At 35.5% G+C, this 12,742-nt stretch overlaps 1 protein-coding gene across 3 annotated transcripts in view; it reads left to right on the top strand.

Annotated features, from left to right (window-relative positions):
* Window positions 1-493: 493 nt before the first annotated feature.
* Window positions 494-12,742, top strand: part of PLD5 (phospholipase D family member 5) — a 317,026-nt gene continuing 304,777 nt past the window's right edge. For 2 of the 3 annotated variants that reach the window (XM_084515090.1, XM_084515086.1), the window contains exons 1-2: window positions 495-695; window positions 1,220-1,312. The gene's annotated coding sequence lies outside the window, so the exon portion shown is untranslated. Of the gene's footprint in view, window positions 696-1,219; window positions 1,313-12,742 lie in introns of all 3 variants that reach the window. The other variant, XM_084515097.1, reaches the window with a different exon arrangement.

The raw sequence follows: 12,742 nt of genomic DNA, 5'->3' as shown, positions 1-12,742 counted from the left end.
AGCTCGTTTAACTTACAGACTAGAAAGTACAAGAAAGTTTCAAGGCAGGAGGGCACATTTATTTTATTTTAAATTAATAAATTTATATTTTTTGGCATTGCCCTGTTAGTAATTGTTATTCAGACTTTCTCTTTGGGCTCTTTACCACAGGAAACCGATCATTTTAAATCCCCTTACACAGATCTAGAATTAACCTGAGAAGACTACAGGTGTACACAGTACATAAGAGAGCCTAAAATGGCAGACGTCTATCTTTAAGGTGTCTAAACACTTTGATCTAAAACGAGGGGTTTGACAGCGACGGAGCCCGTCGCCTCAATGTCCCTCAGAGGAAGGGTGTGGAGCCCGACGCAGCCACGGCCCCAGCGCGAGGGGACTGCTGCCTCACACCGTCCCTCGCGCCCGCCGCCTAACGGTCGCCGCATAACGGTCGCCGCCTAACGGTCCCCGCCTAACGGCCACAAGAGCGCAGGGCTCCGGCGTCCCGCCCCGCCGCGCTCATACAGCGCTGAGGGGATCCGAAGCTGCTGAGGCTGCTGCCGCCTTGTTTTCTCTTTTGTGTTCGTCCCTTACTTTCTAGTCACTGCCGCACGCGTGCCCGTTACTCGTTTGGGGTTAAAGCAGGGCCGACGTGAGGGCTAGGGAGACGAATGAGTCCACAGAGGTGTTTGCTCTAGCACGGGACGGGGCGTGAGGTAAATAGGCTGCCTGAGGAGGGGTTTAGCCTTCTTTTACTGTTAACACACATGAGAGTCATTGCAACGAGTAAGGCTAGATGCAGATGTGATGGAACAGCAGAAAGGAGGGCTGCATGGCTTTGTGATATCTGCTGATACTGTGTGAGAGACTGTGTGAAGTCGGCTATGTTCTGTGGAGGCAGCAGTTGCCTTTGTAATTTCCATTGAACTTCTGTCCTGTTAGAAGTATGTGGTAAGGCATAGCTTTAGATGGTGTGTTCCTGTCAGCCTAGTCTGTGGAAGAGAGGAAGAGGAAGTTCTGTGACTGGATACACAAAAGATCCTAAAATGGAAGAAGACTTAGTTCAATTTTATTTTGTCTTCCAGTGAACAATGTAGGAAAGGAAAATTGAACATTAAAAATATTGTCAAATCTTATTGAAAAATATAAAAGACTAAAATGTGACACAAAATGCTTGGGAAAGTAGAATGTCAATATATTTTAAATAAATCACTGACAAACTTATTAAATCTTTCTCTAGAATAGAACAATCTCCTTAGTACATCATGAGATCCAACAGTGACTGTCTACAGCCTTTGGATGAGTAGAAAGACTGTTGGGAGTGTTGGAGTATGTAAGTAGATCCTGGTGTTTAATGCTAAAATGTAAATGGATATGCGCGCCAATTACATTTTTGTCACAAGAATATTTCTTAAAAAGCAAAAGCAAACCAAAAAGCCAAAGCAAACTTAGAGCTGATTTAAACAGAATTATTATCTCATACATCAAAGGCTCCAAACGTAGAGTGCCCCCAGGACTTGGAAGAGAGTATAAAATGGCTGATAAGTATGTACTTTCATGTATTAGAATATTTTTGTCTATGTATCCAAATTATGCACAAAGTATAAAATCAAACAACTAAATAAGAGTTTAGAAGCAAAATGTTTGGTTGATTTAGACATTACTGATCTGAAAATGCAGACTTTGAACTGATTATTTTAAACATTTGTGCTTGGCTGGGTGGGAAAATAAAAATGTGTGTTTCTACTAGGCATAAATTACAGAATATAGTTATGGATCACTGCATGTACAAAAGCCATTTTTAAAAAAAATCATAGATTATTTTTGCTGCTGTAAGCAATGTATGTGTATACAATTACTACTGACCTAAAAATACATAGAAATTTCCACTGAAGTGCCACTTCATTTACCTAAAAATAGAAAAGAAAAATGAGTAAAAAAAAAGTGTGCAAAGAGAGATGAAGGTAGGCATTACAAGTAACTGTTGTCCTGCATAATATTTGAAGATATATTTGTAAATTAGACTGACTAAAATTTGAAGAGGGCTTATTTTTGATTTACCAGTCAGAGGTTACTTTCTCACATAATTGCATAATCATGTTTATTACAGAAAGAGGAATTGTATGTAGAAAGCATTACAGTATTATTTCCCAACTTTTTTTTTAATGTTAATAATTGATGATTTATGTGGGACTGTTTTTATCTTAGTGTTCTCTTAAGTACTTGACTCCTTGGTCAGCTAAAAATAACTTATATTGTCTTTTGGGAGAGCCAAGTCAAGAACTGAGTGGAAAGAAATTTTTATTTACTTGTTGACTCTTCATGCTTGTCACCATCAAAAAGTTAAGCACACATGAAAGGATGAACAGCACGGAGGAGCTTTCTTTCTCATTATCTCTACTGTGCTTTTATGCTTATGTACAGCATTATTTTTAAGGGCTTTAATTAGACTTGGGATGTGAGGTGCTCTTATTCTGCAGGTGGGGCACAATGACAGATTATTAGAAGGATACTAGCTGAGTATCAAATACTTGAAGAACACATATTCCACAAAATGCAAATATATACACCTGTCATGATCCATTATTTTGATGGGTACAATAATGTCACTGCTTTTATCTGCTTTTCTATTCTGTTTCTAATTTTTCTTTTGCTGTTTCACCTATTTCTGCCTTCTATTTTCTGTCTTTTTCTCTGTAGGCCTGATGTCCCACATCACTTTGTGCTCAGCATGTCAGGAATGGGAATGACTTCTGTCCAGTATTCACACTTTTCCCTATTTTTAGCTGGATAATATCACTCCTGTTTAATTTAGAGCACCTGACATTAACAGCATACTGGAAGAACTGCTCCCCTTGTAATGTCTTAAACTCAACTTTCTTCCCTTGTTCCCAAGAAGTGTTCATAATTACTTCAGTCCCTTCTGATATGAGAACTATATATATCTGCAAGAAAAGTGAAACCTTCTGCATTATATGGGAACTTTAGAACTGGAATAATTTGAAATGCAGGTGCTTTGTTAAGAAACATTGAAAGCACAATGTGTTTCCTGGGAGGTCACTCCAACTCTCAACAGGAGTCTAAAGAGCAACACAGCAATAAGAACGGGTGAAAAATACAAAAGTAGCAAACTGAAGGGGAGAGGACAGCAGACAAGATTAACTGTGAAATGATTGATAAGATCTTTTGCCTAGTGAGAAAATGAGAGAGAGAAAAAAATTTCCTTGCTGTTTTAGATGTTCAGCATTTAGGTGCCTAACCTGATCCTCTGTAAATAAATTTGATGTTCAGACAGCTAGAACATCAGTGGTCCTTTAATGTCTAATTCCTTTGAGATGTTTGAATTTGGGTGGCCAGAAAGCTAACACAATGGAAGCCATTAGTCATTTGAAAATACTAGAATCACTGTTTTGAGATCAACAGAAGCAGTACTAATCTATGGTGATGCTGAATATGAATGAATGGCCATCCATTTATTTTTTCTCTGACTTAATCCATGCTCTAACAGGTCCATTTAAAAATGAAGTCACAGATTTAAACCAAGATTTGATTTGTAGCATTGCTTCCAATGAAACCACATGGACATAGGTATTCTAATGAACTGAGCACTAATAACTTTCTTTGGACAGGAGTAAATAGACTTCACGTAGACTTGTAGTAAGTAGATCTGTAAGTGACAAATAATGATTTCTGTCTCATTCATATCCTCTATAACCTTCTCTCCATACTATCTGGATTAATGCCAGGTTGTATCAGTACTTCTGTCTTCTTTTGTGTATGTATCTATTCACGTGGCAAAAAGACAGCAGGTACAGTGACTCAGTTAGAATTTGGTATGTTCCTAAGTCAGCTATCATACTGGCACTGAAGGGGCAGCTCTCTGCTGCCAGGGAGATGAAAAAAGCAATTTGACTCCCATTTTTTCACTCAGAAAGTTGCTTTCTAATCAGTTAATTTGCCTTCACCCAATTAACCAATTTTTCTGTAATTTGTAAGAAGTTTCATTCTGAAGACCTTACCCTTCTCATGAAAATTTTGAAATTAGCTCATGGGTGTAAAATTTACCTTGGAGGGGAAAACCAACAACGTGTTCTATAAATCTCATGTCTTTAAGCAGTAGACTAAAGATAGAGTCAGGTCCATATTTAAAAAATAATATTCTCAAATAACTGACATCAATAAATTAATTTTTAGTTGAAGTGGTGTTTGTAATACCCATGGGTACATAAAGATCCATCAAAAATACAACATTTGAAGCACCTCTGATTCCTAAGAGCCCTTTATTTGTAAGAATATTTGTAAAGGAGGGATATTAAATGGTGCAGAGTGAGGCTATTTTCTGCTGCTAAGTCTCAGAAAATTTGAGTTAATTTACTTTTACACCGTTCTTTTTTTGTTGTTGTATAATAATAGTAAGGTTTAAAAATGTAAAATATGTGTATTGTCAAAGGTTTAATTTTGTGGTGATAGCTTATTTCAGAAGAATCTATGTAAATATAACTGAAGAAAAAATCAATTGAAGGATGAATTCAGTGCAAAACGTGGTAGGGCTGTCCTCTTATTTATTCTGATCTTGCATTAATTCCTTTTAAATGTATTTTATTTCCTTTTTATTGAGGTAATATACAGTACTGATATGTGCATTAATGTTTTCATTACATTGGGATACTTCTTTGTCTTACCAGAAAAGGACAAGCTCCACAAAAATAATGCCACATCATACTAATTTGGGGACACTATCAATTTTCTACACGTCTTCTGCCTCACAGTATTTAGAGAAATCAATCACATAACCAATCTTGCTTAAAGAGCTGCTCTGATGTATATTGCTTGAGATGGGATGCTCGACATAAGGCTAAGCTAGTGTTTGTGCTACTTTGCTTTTCTCTTTGCCTCAAGTCACACAGGTATACTTTACAAAAATTAAAAAAAAAAAAAAAAAAAAAAGAGCTATATTTTCTTACATAATTTTGAAGAGTTTAATAATGTGCTAATAATGTACCATTTGAAGAGTACCCTGTAAGAACTACAGTGTACTGCTCAGAGAGCTAAGAGATAGGCGCATTGATCATCAATAACTAGTTTTAAGTGAGTCATTAAGCCTCCAATTTTTTATTTATTTTTTTTCTTATATATGGAATATTTAAAAATAGATTTTCAGTAAGTAAGGCATCTCTTCAGGGTAGGGAATCCCCAGGATGCTTAATGCTTTTGAACTTCCTATTTCTCTCCACCCTGCTTTTATGGCACTGTAAAAAATGTATCTCACTGCTGAGACAGCTTTCAGTATACCATAGAGAATAATTTTTAGACTACTGTGAGATTACTTAAATTATGCTGAGAACAAAACTAGCACAAACCTACTTGGGTGTCAGAGAGTAGTTATGGATATTTCCATTTTGCTGTACCTTTACTTGTGTCTAGTACTCACAGGGTGAAAGAATTAAGCACTGTGTCTGTCAACTGCATCTAGATACAATCCTATTGTATTCCTGTGTTATTTGTTATATGTAAGTGTCATTTAGTCCAGGAACTATACAGGAAAAAAATAGAGGTCAGAAAAAGAGGTCATTGTTACTGATCTTCTTTCCTTAGACTTTTCTCTGAACTTGCTCTGTCATCTTAAATACATTTGGACAGCAGCATTAAAAAAATAATAATAAAAAAATCAGTTGATTAGTATGACACAAGTGTGAAATGTGCATGATACTCATTTAAAGGAAACAGTTAATTGTGTATCTGGAAAACTACACATTTTCGTCTGCCCTGAGTATAATAGGTTATGAAATTACAGAGAGAGGGAAGAAGCCTCTAATTGTACAACAATGTAGCACACTAATAGATCAAAGTATCTCTACAGAGTAGTTCAATATCAATGCCATTTGCCTACAGATAAAAATGAAAGATGATAGGAAAATCAATCAGGACATTGATTTTTCACCATTAAAAAACTCTGGAAAGGAGGAATATTGAATTAGATCATCATTTAAAGAATCATTTGATTCCACTTGTTTCTCAAGAGCATGCAGTTTTTTAGCCTAGTTTGGGCCCTCCTTCCTTGACTTAGTGACTGATGGATTTTTTTTTTTATTTTATTTTTTTTTCTCCTGTAGAGGACCTCTGTAGGCAAAACTCTTCAATATGCTGTAACAAATTTTAGTTTTTAGGTTTGTGACTTTGTGATACCGAGATGTGCCTCAAGTATGTGTTTCAGTACTTTGTCCATCTGTAGCCTAAATACATGTATTTATTTTCTGATGCAAACATGTATTTAGTATAGTTGCTGACTGTTTGACATGGGAAGCTTGAGATGATGATTTCTGAGTTCTGCCTCTGCCACCTACGATAATTTTAGTTCTGTAGTGAGTACAGTCTTGACACAAAAGTGTTGAATTAAAGGTAGCCTTACGAGCTATCAGAAGCCTTGGTAATTTGTGTTTAATATGTAATAAAAGTATTCTAATCACACACATTAATTGAAAAAAAAAGAGGCATATTGAAATAGTTTACTTGAAGAATATCCTTCAGTTACTCTGCATCTTAAGCATTCTTAAGTTTCTGAATGCTGAACACAAATCCTGAATCAACGATTTAAAATGCAGGAGGGAGAGACTCAATGGTTAAATCAGAAGAGGAAAGATGGACCTTACATTCACAAGGAATGTAAGACTTTGCTTTCAGACACAAGTTCTTCCATTTAAAATGGCTTGCTTAATGCAACACAAGAAAATTCACTTCCTTCCCCTATGTGTTCCTCCCTGCTGTGGTCTCATTGTTGGCTTAAAGGAAGGCTTATTTCTTAAAGGAAGGTAGTATTTCTTTCTCTTTTACAAAATAATTGATCCACATTGGTGTAAGCTTCTCCTGGGAGACCTACGTACATACTAGAATCTTTGTTTCTGTGTATCTATTAAAAGCGTAACTACAGAAATAATAAAATTTATACCAAAATATATAGAACTGGCTTTATGAAGTTCTTCACCCATATATCATTATCAGAACTATTTTACATGTATTTTTTAACATTGTCCTTAATTGAATGAGCCACTCTTTTGTCATCCTTTTTTCAGCTTTTTTATTGAAAAAATATAGTGGCACAATAGAAGAGGAAATGAAATTCTCCATGGCCAGTGAGGACAACATTTTCCTAACTTTTACAGAAAAACATTCAAGTGGGTGGCTTTAAAAAAATACCACAAATCTTATTGGAGTTCATTATTTCTGAAATGAGCTGAAACGTTCCCTGTGGTACTTCATGAAGTTATTTTAGTTTTATACTATAAGATGGAACACTATTGAAGTTCACTTGCATATTTTTTAAAGAAGAAATGAATTCCTCTCTCTATATTTGTAAAACACAGCTCTCAAATGTATTAAAATGTCCATGGTATGCAAGGTCTAAAGAATTTATCCCTGTCAAACCTACCTATTGAGTAAGTAGTTATAATGGATAGTGGCATACTTATTACAGTATGCCCAGAGAAGCTGGGATGGCCCACCCCTGCAAGTGTTCAAGGCCAGGCTGGATGGGGCCCTGGGCAACCTGGTCTGGTGGGAGGTGTCCCTGCCCACGGCAGGGTGTTGGAACTGGATGATCATTAAGATCCCTTACAATCCAAACCATTCTGTGATTCTATGATATGACAACAAATATTTTTTTCTGGAAAAGCAGGAACATTCTTTGCCTAATTTTGCACAAATCACAGAAAAGCCAGACTGAAAAGAGATGATTATTTCTCTCTTGAACAAATGCATTTTCAGTTCTGCAAGTTCCTTTCTTAGAAGAAAGGCACTTAAATATATCTTTCTTTGCATTTAATTAGACCAATCACTCATTAATATTTTTGTACATATGGAATGAGGAGAAATTGTGAAAGTGACCGGAGAAATTTTTATGACTCCAATAAGTAATAATTAATGTCAATACTTACTTATCTTTGGTATCAGTGTATCTTATGAACCATCTAACATGCAAAAAAAAATTAATATGCTTACTTTTTCTCTTAATTGATGCAGAGTTTAGTGTTTACCCCTGATTTAACAATAATAAGTAGAAGACATCAACTTATTCCATGTACAGCACTTTTTAGTTGTTATTGCTATTTGTAATTCACAGCAAAAGAAAACCATAAACATGTATACACATGGTCTTTTCAGGACCTCTGTCTCTGCATGCAGATATATTAGCATTTTTCAGTTTTATGGTATTAGAAAAAGTTATAATTCTGTTTTGGTCATTTTTCACTTAAAAAACAAAACAACAACAAAAAACCCCACCTTTTACTGCTATCTGCTGGTGCACATTATGTTGTAAATTTTAATTCCCAAAACTAAAGAAAAGAGATAAATTTTTCAGCACAACCATCTATTTGAAATTGCATAGAAAATCGGGTAGTAGATTACACTGAAAACAACAAGAGAGAGCAGGATACCTGAAAATACCCGCTCTGAGCAGAATGCTTTCTGAGTCACTCAGCCTGTTATTTGGGAGTGGTGCTACAGAAGCTATTTAATGCACATATAGAACATGTTAAGTTAAAGTGACTATGAGATGTATTGCAGCTACCATGAACCTGAAGGATATAATACTGTTTATTTTATATTTAAGCAGCTGAGCCACAGTCTGTCTGAAGCATAAAACATATGACTAAACGTGTGTTTCAGTCATAATCTAGGGAAGAAAAGAAGGCAAAGAAGAGATATTGTGCAGCTGTAGTGTTGAAACAGGTCTCATAATATAGGAGCACATGCTTTATTGGGCAGGGCTCTTGAGAGTGAAACAAGCACCTGCTAATAAATTCATGCTCATTCTATATTCAGTGCAAAATCAAATAGAATTTACAAGATTTCAAATGATGTAATTTATGTGAAATAAGCAAGGCACAGCTCTGTTGTATTTATAGATAGGAGGAGCCTGATTTGTGTAATGTGCCAATGCAGCACTGGCATGTCTGGAGAACATTTCTCAGCATGAGACAGCAGCCAAACAGCTGTACAAGAGCAATGCAGCTTTAATAGGTGGAATTTTTTAAGAAACCAAATGCTGCAGGTTACTCTGGTAGACATATGGTACCCTGTGGAAGTATAGCTGTGCCTATCTGGGGGTCATTGGACATGTTTTCAAGGTAACAAGATTTTTCTTAAAGGAGCTATCTCCTTCTATAATGACTGCTGAGAGATCAGTATTCTGCTATTGTCAGCTGCAGCTGTTTACGCCTGAGCTGGTGCAGGCACAATACCCCAAGCTGCAGTATGCCAGAAATAAATTTCAGGTGTAGGGGAATATTTAATTGCATTTAGAACCTGTCTGATCTTCCTTGTACCAGATATGATAGAGCTTCTTAACTGTAATGATTCAAACACATGTAGGTGCCCTCTGCTTCTCTTTCTCTGCCCTCATTTATTCATTTTCTTTAAAGGATACTTAAAGTACAAGTGTGCAAGTTGCAATTTGGCCTTATTAACATTCCCCTCCATGACTATTCTGGCCGCATGTAAATCACACCCAGGGAGCTGAACAGAATGTTGTGAGACTCAGAAGTCACACATTAGTCCTCTTCCTTGCTGCTGTGTTGTTGTACTATCAGGCAGGTGCGGCAGGTTTAGATCTGTCATCTTCTAAACAGGAGGCCTGAGTGTATTGTTGCAGCAGCTGTTGCTTGACAAGGGAAAATTTGAACTATTCACAACCTTTTATAAAAGAAAGAGAAATTTCCTTGATTTTTCTTTCAGACTACGTAATGTAATGAAGATGGTTTTGGAAACTCTTTTTCATTCTGAAAATTTAGTTCTGTTTCTTTCTTTTTTTTTTTTTTTTTTCTTTTTTTTTCTTCTTTCAAAGTGTTTCTATCCATGTAGCAGCAGCATTACAGTCATGCTTGGGATATCTGAATACTCCATTTATTCTACAAGCAAAAAGTGTGCTCAGGATCAGCAGTCAGAATCAAAATAATTGCTTAAGAGCCTGTATCTTAAACTAACCTTTTTTCCTTCTAACATATATTGTAATGTTCTATCCAAATTTGTGTGAACTATTGCAAGGTGTATAATGATTGCCATAGTTACATACTGACTTATGCATTGTAAGTATTTTCTCATTGCCTCTGGGATATGTGGAAATGGAAAGATGTGATACGAAACATATTGTCTTCTCTTTGATTCTATTTTATTTTCAAAAGGACTTTTGCAGAGAAGAATTGACACGATAGCTAGAGCTTCACTGGTTTGAGCAAAATGCTTGGCTACCTCACTTTAAGCAGTAGTATATGTAAAATCAATTCAGTGAGACTGCAGAAGAAAGAAAGGTCAGCTGCTTAAGAATCCAAGTGAATTCACAGTCACGGATGAAAGCTATTCTAAACGCCAAAGAAAGGTGCATGTACTAAGATTTTTCATCTTCTCAGTGCAGATCACCACTCACTTGCATTTTCACTTAACTATTATTAAATTGCTGAAGTTATAATCTATAGGTTTTTAAATGGTGTGTAGGAAACGGAAATGACAATACTTTTAAAATAGCAAGTAACAGTCAATAACGATTTTAGATGCTATGCAGTAAGTATTTTTGATGCTTTCCAAAACAGCAGATATGATTCATGTTTTCCTAAAATGATACAATGATACATTTCTGATCCTCAGAAATCTCCTCCAGGGACGCATTAATTACTGGTAGGACAGATGAGGGCTGTATGAGCTGAAATCTGCTTTTCCCTCTCTTAGTAGCAGCCCAGAATGGAAGCCTGGAGGAATGGCAAAGGGGCATCTGCTCAGCTTCTCTATTCAGGTTGTAACTACTCCTGCTGCACCTACTCCCATGCTATGTGAATACACATTACTGTTTTCATACTGAATGTTTTCACTGAAGGCTTTTTCTGAGGGAGAATGAGTGTTTACTCTATTTTAATATTTTTAGCAATATTAAAAGAAACAACTATTGCATATGATTTCTAGTAACTAATTGTCCTTTTCAAAGCAAATTAACTGAGAAATGAGAAAAAAAAAAATCTTTTTACCTGCAAGAATCCAGTATCTCCCCTAACCAAAGTTCCGGCCTTAGTATAGAGACGATTGTTACTGTGGAAGATGTTTGTCTTAATGTCGATAGAAAAGGATAGTACATGTATATGCTGCTGAACTGAGGGTGTTTCATCCTATTTTCTATCAGAACTCTTGTTTTTTAACTTTCAAAACCAGTTAGATAGTTGGGCAATATGGGAAGTTTTTTTTTTGTTTGTTTGTTTGTTTTTTAAATCTTCTCCCTTATAGGGGACATACATGTGTCCAAGACATAATTTGAGTTTCCAGCTATGTTTTCATGAGCAAGTGCTGTTGAGAAGTAGGATTAGATCTTTGGAGAGAAAAAATTAATATTTTATGAAAATGATGTCTTGTGAAATGAGTGCTCTTTCATTTTAGAGTTACACTGATGAATCCCAGTCTCAGTGGTATCAGAAATAGTGTCAGGGAAGGTCTGTGTTTAGTTTCATAAATTGCACATTCTGTAATTTGTATAATAAAATGAAATTCAGACATATTAGTATTATTTTTAAACATGACACTGGGTATACATAATAGTTTTGTACCCTCAGATTTCGAAGTTTTCTGTTATCCATTCTACTTTCTTATCTTCCAAAAAACAAATGCAGGAAAATCACAATATCTTAATACATGCTTTGATTCAACTTCAAAATAAAAGAAAGAGATAAGCAAGTGTTTTCAAGAAAATTAACACAGTAACTTGATCTATTATATAATCAGATATGACCCAGTCTTTGTAAACCTCAAAATAATTTTTTTTCAGGTTGCCTGTAACATATTTGTTGATGCCTATACAACTATCCAAGATGCTTGCAAAAAAGCTGAATTTCTCTCTTATTCTGAACTTCCATGTAATCTGAATTGAACACTCAATTTTGAGAAGGTTAAAGATAGTGTAGGTAATGCCAGGCTAAAGTAGGAAATGTCTGTTGTTGACTTCTTGTAATAATTTGCTTATTTCACACTGGGAAAGATCTAAGTTCATTTACTGTTGGCTTTCACAGTTCCAGCATTTCACCAACCATTAGAGAAGCTAATGACTATATGAAAGGTGAACTGTTTCTCATTGGTAATGATAAAATACTTCAAGGAGGTGCTTTCAAGTTGCTGTCAGTCAGGACAAATTTATAACATAAGCTCATTTTTTTTGCATGCAGTGGAGTGAGAGAAAGAAACAGAAAACTTGCAAATGTGATTAAATTGGACTTTCATGATGTTTCTCTATGTCAGTATCCATTGGTGCCCCAAGAGCACTGCTTAATATCTTGACAAAGTCAGTCATTGATGACTTTGCAGTCTTTGTTTTTTAAACCAAACTTTCCAAACTTTCTTCCAGATTCATACATGTACAGTCTGAAACACTTTGATTGTGTTAGTTTTATTTTTTAATTCCCACACTTAGTTTTATGACAAACAGATTTTAAGCATCCTGAAATAATGCTTGCTTCATGAGCCAATTCATCACTATATTATTTGCCAATTAAGGTCTTAATGTCCTCACTTTTACTTTTCTTCATCTTTAAGTCTTGAATTTCTGTTTAATACCTTCATTGTAACATTTGTAAAGCTTAATGCAGTGTTTTCACGTCACTTGGCCATTGTAACAGAAGTCTTCTGTAAGATACCAAAGAAAAAAACAAAAACAAAAACAAACAACAACAAAAAACAACTAGCTATTTACTGAAAGAAAAATGAAAGTCCATAATTTCATACCCAAATATCAGAA

The sequence above is a fragment of the Aythya ferina genome (genome assembly GCF_964211825.1).
Source record: "Aythya ferina genome assembly, chromosome: 3".
NCBI lineage: Eukaryota > Metazoa > Chordata > Aves > Anseriformes > Anatidae > Aythya > Aythya ferina.
The sequence above is the reverse complement of the archived record's forward strand: the minus strand, read 5'-3'. Positions and strand labels throughout refer to the sequence as shown.